The 7,861-nt window shown below is 35.6% G+C and overlaps 1 pseudogene; it reads left to right on the top strand.

Annotated features, from left to right (window-relative positions):
- LOC110034107 overlaps positions 1–6,376 on the top strand; it is a 12,757-nt pseudogene extending 6,381 nt beyond the window's left edge.
- The last annotated feature ends 1,485 nt before the right edge of the window (positions 6,377–7,861 follow it).

Here is a 7,861-nt window from a genome sequence, read left to right as displayed (position 1 = left end):
GTGGTTAATTGATCTGAAAACGCAAGAAATGTAGAGGCATGTACATTGTATCAAGAACATTCAATTCTGGGTTTGTTTGATGGGACAATGGCCAAAACACCTACTTTAGCCCAATTGATTTGAATCTGAGGAACGAAAATTGATCTAATACCAAATTGATAATGCAACACATGTAGAGAAGAGAAGCAGGTAGTGGAAGGAAGAAAATTAGAGAACTTGCAGTTAAATCTTCTTAGCACATAGCATCTGATTCTATCACAGAATAGATCATTTAACCTTAATTCTAGTACAGAATAGAAGTCTTCTTCATTATATTCCAGCATACTACCATGAATATTAGCCTATTCCACCTTATATTTAGCATCATGTAAACCTCCATTTTATATTATCCCTAACAAAACTAGCAACAAAATTGAAATATAATATGCATGATGTGGCCGCACTATAAAATATGCAAGTTTTCTAGCGGGATAACTTTAAAAATTTTAGATGTAGACTTTTCTATTCTATTAATTGTTTATTATTAGCAAATTCAACTAATAACATAAATTTGCTTCTCTCTAAAGTGTCTTCAACTACAAATCTAAGTAGGCTTTCTTAGGCTATGATTGATGGCCTTGGTGATGTGTGAGCTATAATTGGGACACTGTACTGTAGCAGCTACATAATCGCAGGCGTGTTACTGTAGTTGCTGTAGTAACCGCGGATCCCTTTTACTTATATTGATTCCCTACCTTATCTACCACTTTCTACTTCTATCCCAATTTTATATTCCTTCTTTTCTCATCACCCCTCGTTTATTTATTGTCTATTTTTCTACTTACCTAATCTACCTACAATCAACCTACTAAATCTACCTACTCCCCCCTTCTTATTTATACATTTTGATGAGTATAGATTTTTGAGTGTTTTTTTCTGAGGTGTTCTTTCCCTCTGAGGGTTGTACCCGACGATGAGAAGGTGCTCCGGCTGTAACTCGTTACTTGTTTGAGGTGATGACCGTCTCCAACGGTCCGGGTGGTGCTCCGCAACCCCTCCGACCTCAATTCCAACACTCACACATTGCCTTGGTTTTCTTCTCATTTCCTTCATCTAAAATTAGTGTTTAAAAGCCCAGTTATTTTGTGGGCTTTGCTTTTTAAAAGCTATGGTGGGCTTTCTCAATTTTGAAGAAGCCGTCGATAGAGATAATTCTATTTTTAGATAAATATAAATATGAATCATATATTTTTTGTTCATTATATAATTTGGATTTAAAAGGAATCGATAATAGAAATATTTAAGTGTCTAATTTTTGAGAAATATTTGCGTACGTCTAAATTATGCAGAGTTGCGTACGTCGGTAGGTTACAGGGAGGGTATTGAGGTTATAACCGCGTTATACCCCCTGTAACCTCCCTGTAATCTATCTGTAACTTCGTTTTAGGAGGTTATAACCGCGTTATACCCCCTGTAATCTATCTGTAACTTCGAGTAAGTTCCGCGCTTCTGTTTTCAGGCTTCTGTTTTCATATATAGGTAGGTTACAGGGAGGTTACAGGGGGTATAACGCGGTTATAACCTCCTAAAATCCTCCCTATAACATGTTTGCAGGTTACATACGTATGGAGCTCTGCGTACGTCATATGTACGCAAATTTTTTCCCCCATCCAGACCCCACCACCCTCTAGCAATAACCAACGCTTTTCTGGCCACCACCCTTGTCCCCGTTTCCTAAATGGTCATTTATGTATTTTGTTTTGTTTTCTATTTTATATTTTCACAGTGTCATCTTATCATTTTTGTTTGTATGTTGTCATTTTTTTCGTATTCGCAAGAGTCGTTTGTACCGTTTTGAATTCAGTAATGAATTTCATGGTGGTTTGGGCTTCCTTCGGTATCATTTGATATCACACCTAGCCAAACGCTAGTTCTATCCTAGAGTTTCCTAGCTTTCGCCCAGTATCATTTGATATCACATCTAGCCCAACCCTAGTTCTATCCTAGAGTTTCCTAGCTTTCGCTCCCACCTAGGAGAAATATTTGCATATGGAAAAGGTACGCAGAGTTGCGTACGTTTTAGGTTATTCGGAGGGTACAACTAACCTAGCTGTACCCTCCAAATAACCTAAAATGTACACAACTGCGTACATTTTCTGTACTCAAATATTTCTCCCTACCTAGGCCTCCCCCACCAAAATATTTTTTGTCCTAAAAGCTTTGACAAATAAGGTCGGAGCTACTCCAACCCCGGTAGACTGACGCGGGAGCTAAAAGTGGGATGTGGTAGTATAACTGCTATAGTTTTGCGAACGTGTTACTTTAGATACTACAGTACCATGGGTGCCCTTGCCTATTTTGATTCCTTATCTTATCTGCAACCCTTTACTTATATCCCAATTTCAAATTCATCTCTTTTCCATCACCCATCCTTTATTTATTGCATATTCTTCTACTTACCTAATCTACCCACTAACCCCGTCATATTTATACATGTTTGCTAAGGTTAAGGCAGAGTTTGATGAGCTTAGATTTCCGAGTGTTGCCTTTCAGGCCATCCTCCCCTTTGGGGGTTGTACCCGATGATGAAAAGGTACTCTAATTGTAACTCATCCGAGGTGGTGACCGCCTGCAAGGTCCCGGGTGGTGCTCTGTCTGTAGCTTGACCCTGACGAGGCATTTATCCTTCCACAACACCTTCGACCACTATTCGAGTAGCCTCACTTCGCCCTCCGGTCTTCTTCCTGCTGTCCTGTAGGCCTTCCCTCATTCTAGTAGTAGTCTTGTTGCCCTCAACCCCGCTGACACTTCCCTGCTATTGTTCGAAATCTCTGAGTTGTGTCCTCTTGCCGCTAGCCTCACCAATACTTCCTCGTTGTCGTTTTGGCTCTTTCTGCAGCTGCCCTTGCACCCTCCGACAGTCTGCCAAGACCCTCGCCAACCACCAAGACCCTCGCCGACCAGCCCTTGCCGCCGACAACCCCTCCTGGGCCCGTCTCTGCTGTTGTACAGCCGCCAACACTTGTCACAGCTGTTGTCCATCCCCCAACGCCTGTCTCTGTTGCTGTCCAATCTTGTCGTCTAGACCCTGCCACCAGTCTGTTGTTGCCCCAGGCCACCGCAGTTCTCTCCTGCTACTTTTCAGAGTTGTCAGCCTTTTTTCGCCTACCACTCTTATCCTTGTTTTCTAGATGACCGATTATGTATTTTGAGTTGATTTATATCTTATATTTTCCCAATGTCTTTTTGCATTTTCCGTTTGTTTGTTTGTTGTCGTTTATTTCATGTTCACAAGAGTCTTGTTTATACTTTTTGAATTCAATAATAATAATTGTTCTTTTCATTGGTGGTTTGGGCTTCCTTCAGTATCATTTAAAAATGTTTGGTTGTCAGTTTGAGGGTGAATGACAGAAAAATTTAACTGTAGCATTTACTATTTTTTTCATGATTTTTTAAAAAAATCATACAAAATTATCATAGTGGTTGACATAATCGGAGGAGGAAGTTCTTGTCATTTGACTATTTTTTTAAATAACATGTGTTATGTCATGCATTGAGTTTTGTAGATAACATTCCAGTAACAATCTCAAATCGATATTTAATGTATTATTTAATATGTGATTATAAGTAGATTCAACCGAGTGCAACATGAGATTTGATGTTTCTAAATTTTCTTCAATGAAACATATAAGTAGTCTTTTTTAAACTATGACTGATGGCCATAATCAGGTAGTCAACATGAAGGCAATAAAGAACTTAAGTTTAATGCCAAATTCTTTTGACAATTTTTTTATTTTTCATGATTGGACATGATCATAGAAAGACCTTTCAATTAGAATACTTTTTTGAATTAGTGTGTTAGGTGAAGCATCACAATTTTTGTACATTGAAAGAAATTATAGCTTGAAGTACTTGTCTATCATATGAAGAAAAACCTATCCGTGCGGCAAATATCCATATTTATCAACAGTGAATGATATTTTGATATTTTTTTTTTAGAGTCAGAGTGCATAGTACATAGCATGGTGCAATCTTTTTAAAAAAATATTATAAATCATAGAAGAACATAAATAAATTTTATTAATAATTCTACAATGTAGGAATATTGTAGTAGTAAAAAAATAAAAATTGGATCCCATTAATAGATTATTTTAATATACAACATGATTGACAAAATACAATCAAATTGGAAAATACAAAAATCAGGCAACGAAAACAAATAAACTTTTAAAGAAAACTATCATGGTACTACGAATGCATGCCATTAGGGAAAATTGTGAAACTTCAAAACTTAAGGTCATAATATAAGGAATAGTTTGTTGAATTCTCTCTCTCTCTCTGTGAGTGCATACACCATAGCATTTTGGAAATATTATTCAAGATAATTTGTTGTGCTTACTTGGCCTTTGCTTCTTTTGCACAAAAGATCCAACACAAATTCTTCACATATACATATTTTCTGCAAATTCATTGTTGTTGATTGAATCGTTTAGCTAAATTTAGTTGAAAATTGGTACTTATTCTCACCAATTCACCAACTAAATGAAATTATGCATGATGACTACTCTCTGGACGTAATTCCTCGGTTTTGCTCTTAAAGATATCCTCTAATATCAATTTTAATAATGTGAATATGGAGCCCAATACTTGTTTGGGTGTCGTTATTTATTAATTAAAATATTCTTTGCATTATGTGGTCCAATCTCTTTGATATCCTTACTAAACAATTTAAGCATCATTATGATGTTTTTATTAATTGTAGCAATCTCCGACGACTCTATAAAATATATATCTTCTTAGATAACTTAAACATAGATTTTACTAGACTTTTTTTATTACAAGATGTCCAACTTCCAACCAGAAGAGAACAATCATATTTGAAACAAAATGTTTTATGAGGCTAAATTAATTTGTGCGTATATTGTTTCTCTTATCCGTGTAAAGAATATGCAACTCATGATAATTTACAATGTTACAAGAGAACCTAATGCTAGTTCAGACTCTAGGCTTTGGATCCATACTTACAATATTACAAGAGAATCTATTAGTTGTAGGAGATGTTATTTTCTTTAACCAACTAGTGTTGGATGTAGCTAAAGAGCGCTGTTGATCAGTATTGTGTTTGAAGGAGCATAATTTGTCATTAAGTCATTACCAAGTATTCTACCAAGTATTCATTTCTTCATCGTGGATGGTTAGCCTTGATTGCTCAATACAATCTCGATCGGCGCGAGTAAAGAAACTCGAGTTAAAAGGCGAATCCATCTCACATTTTGGTCGATTAGTCCATTGATATTAAAACTTGGTGGCCGAACACTCACTTGGTGTTTCATCCTATCTTCAAAAACTAGCTTCATGTATGAGACGGGTGGGACTACCGTGATTTATTAAAGATAGCTAACCGAGTAGGGTCCAAATTAACATTGTCGAAGATGAGATTTCTATGATTGCATAAAATTTCTAACCATCGAAGAAATAGTTAAGGCTAAATCATGAAAATTTTAGGTGCACAAAATGAACTTTGGTGTCAACCAATTAATGTATTTGAACTTAAGAGGGTTGGATAAAGCACCGTTAAAAGAAAGCGGCATTTACATACGTGCCACCCAATTCCTTTGTATTTACCCAATTCCTTTGTATTTACACCCAATTCCTTTGTATTTACTCATCTAACACCTAAACTTTACTTTTTTGCATTAGTACCACCCAAACTTTTTGTTTCACAATAAAAATACCGCAATTTTAACTTTTAAAAGGTGCAATACACCTATCCATGCATAGATGACCTTAAGGTGAATTAACAAACATGCGCAATTGACCTCATTGGATGCAAGAATGTGTAACTGTAATGATGATGACGACGACGACGAAGTTGATTAATGTCTTTTAGTTTATTCGCCGATTTTAAGCTATGCCGTTTTATTTTATTTGATTTTATGACCTCCAAATGATGATTTACTGTAATTCTCTATATTGGTTCAGGTACGCTCTGCTTCGCATCTGGAAAGCCTGCTAAGAAGTGAACGTATTGGGGTCGAAGCTATTAAATGAGATGCAGAGAGTTAAAAAGCTACCGTAAAAACTTCACTTCTTTAATATGATTTCAACGCAGCCGCTTACTATGAAATGAGTTGCCGAGAGTTAAAAGCTACTGTACAAACTTCTTTTAACTACTGTACAAACTTCACTTCTTTAATATGATTTCAACGCAGCCGCTTACTATTAAATGAGATGCCGAGAGTTAAAAGCTACTGTACAAACTTCACTTCTTTAATATGATTTCAACGCAGCCGCTTAATTTATGTTTGATTATTTTCTATTGGTCATCAATTTTGATTGAAGTTTCAGGTTACATCCACTAATTAATCTCCACCATAGTTTCAAATTCATAATTTTAAGAAATTTATTTTGTTTTTGGTCTTTGAAGCTACTGTGTAATGATTAGCAGTAAATATTTGTTGTAGTTCGCGAGTTACCCTTATTGCTTAATTATTATGGAGGCCTGAACATTTGTACTATGGCGTTAAATGTTTGCTGTTGAATCACAGAGGCTTCTCATTTATGGGCTTATCTGGTTGCTTAAGTGATGACTTTTACATATCTAACACCAAAACATTCATATATTCACATAGAAAGATGATTTTTGTAGTTTTTAAATCGCTTATTTTTAATATAATTTGAGATTAAAGTAGCCCTTCACTGCCCTTTTAGGGTTAGGATTAAATCAAATATTTTTTGAAGTTTGAGACTTAATATCTCTTATAAATAATAAAGAGGTTGTGTGGATTATTTGCACTGGTATGCATCTCATGTAACTCATTTTTGAACCTTCTAATTAGGAGGCATCGAATAAAGCTTGTTGATGGTAATGAATATTAAAGATGATTTTATATGGTTACAAAAATCTCAAGTTGTAAAAATAAGACTAATAGATCTAAATATCTAGAACCATATTCTAATTCAATTGTTAAAAAGTAGTTTCTAACTTGAAGAAAAAGAGGTAGAAAATTAAAACATCATAAAAAAATATCTATAAATAGCTTACATGAATTATAAATTTTCAATAATACAAGCAAGTTACACTTAATTTTTGAGAGCTCCAATATCTAATTTATTCTATAACTAATGCTTTTTATGAATCTTTAAGGCTCTCTCTCTCTCTCTCTCTCTCTCTCTCTCTCTCTCTCTCTCTCTCTCTCTCTCTCTCTCTCTCTCTCTCTCTCTCTCTCTCTCTCTCTCTCTCTCTCTCTCTATTGTTTGCATCTTCTATTTTGCCTTCTAATTTATTCTATAACTAACCGTTTATTATTGCTTGCCATGAATCCACTTACAAAGATGCTCAAGATTATAAAACTAGTGATTTATAGTTCTCAAAAGTTTTAGATAGATTATAAAACTAGTAATTTATTGTTCTCAAAAGTTTTAGATGGTGAGGTTTTACTTTTTTGGATGACTTGGTACACACCTAGCCATGACATTAAATAAGAATGCTTAGTTAGATTATAAAAAAAAAAAAAAAGAAAAATACAAAAGGAAAGAAAAAATAAATCGACCTAATCGTTGACAAACTTTTCTAAACGACCCCGAACGATGGAACGGACCGGGAGAACGCATCCAGAACGTCAATTTTACTTATCAGAGATAGCAGTCTCGTCTAAACAGAAATCACAGTCTCAGCACGTTAGTGCGGCGTGAATTCCACCTATCAAAACCCACGCTGACAATGCATCTTTCGAATAGATCTTTCTTCTTCCCCGCACCAAAGTCTCTCTCCCATTCCTCTCCCTCCTGATGGAAAAAAATTTGCCTACGTAAGACACACGCAACGATGCGTGCGATATCCAATCAAAAGACGCCGCATAATTTTCGGCGGGCCCACTGC

Source organism: Phalaenopsis equestris, unplaced genomic scaffold (assembly GCF_001263595.1).
Source record: "Phalaenopsis equestris unplaced genomic scaffold, ASM126359v1 Scaffold001344, whole genome shotgun sequence".
Classification (NCBI taxonomy): domain Eukaryota; kingdom Viridiplantae; phylum Streptophyta; class Magnoliopsida; order Asparagales; family Orchidaceae; genus Phalaenopsis; species Phalaenopsis equestris.
This window is presented reverse-complemented; position numbering and strand designations above follow the sequence as displayed.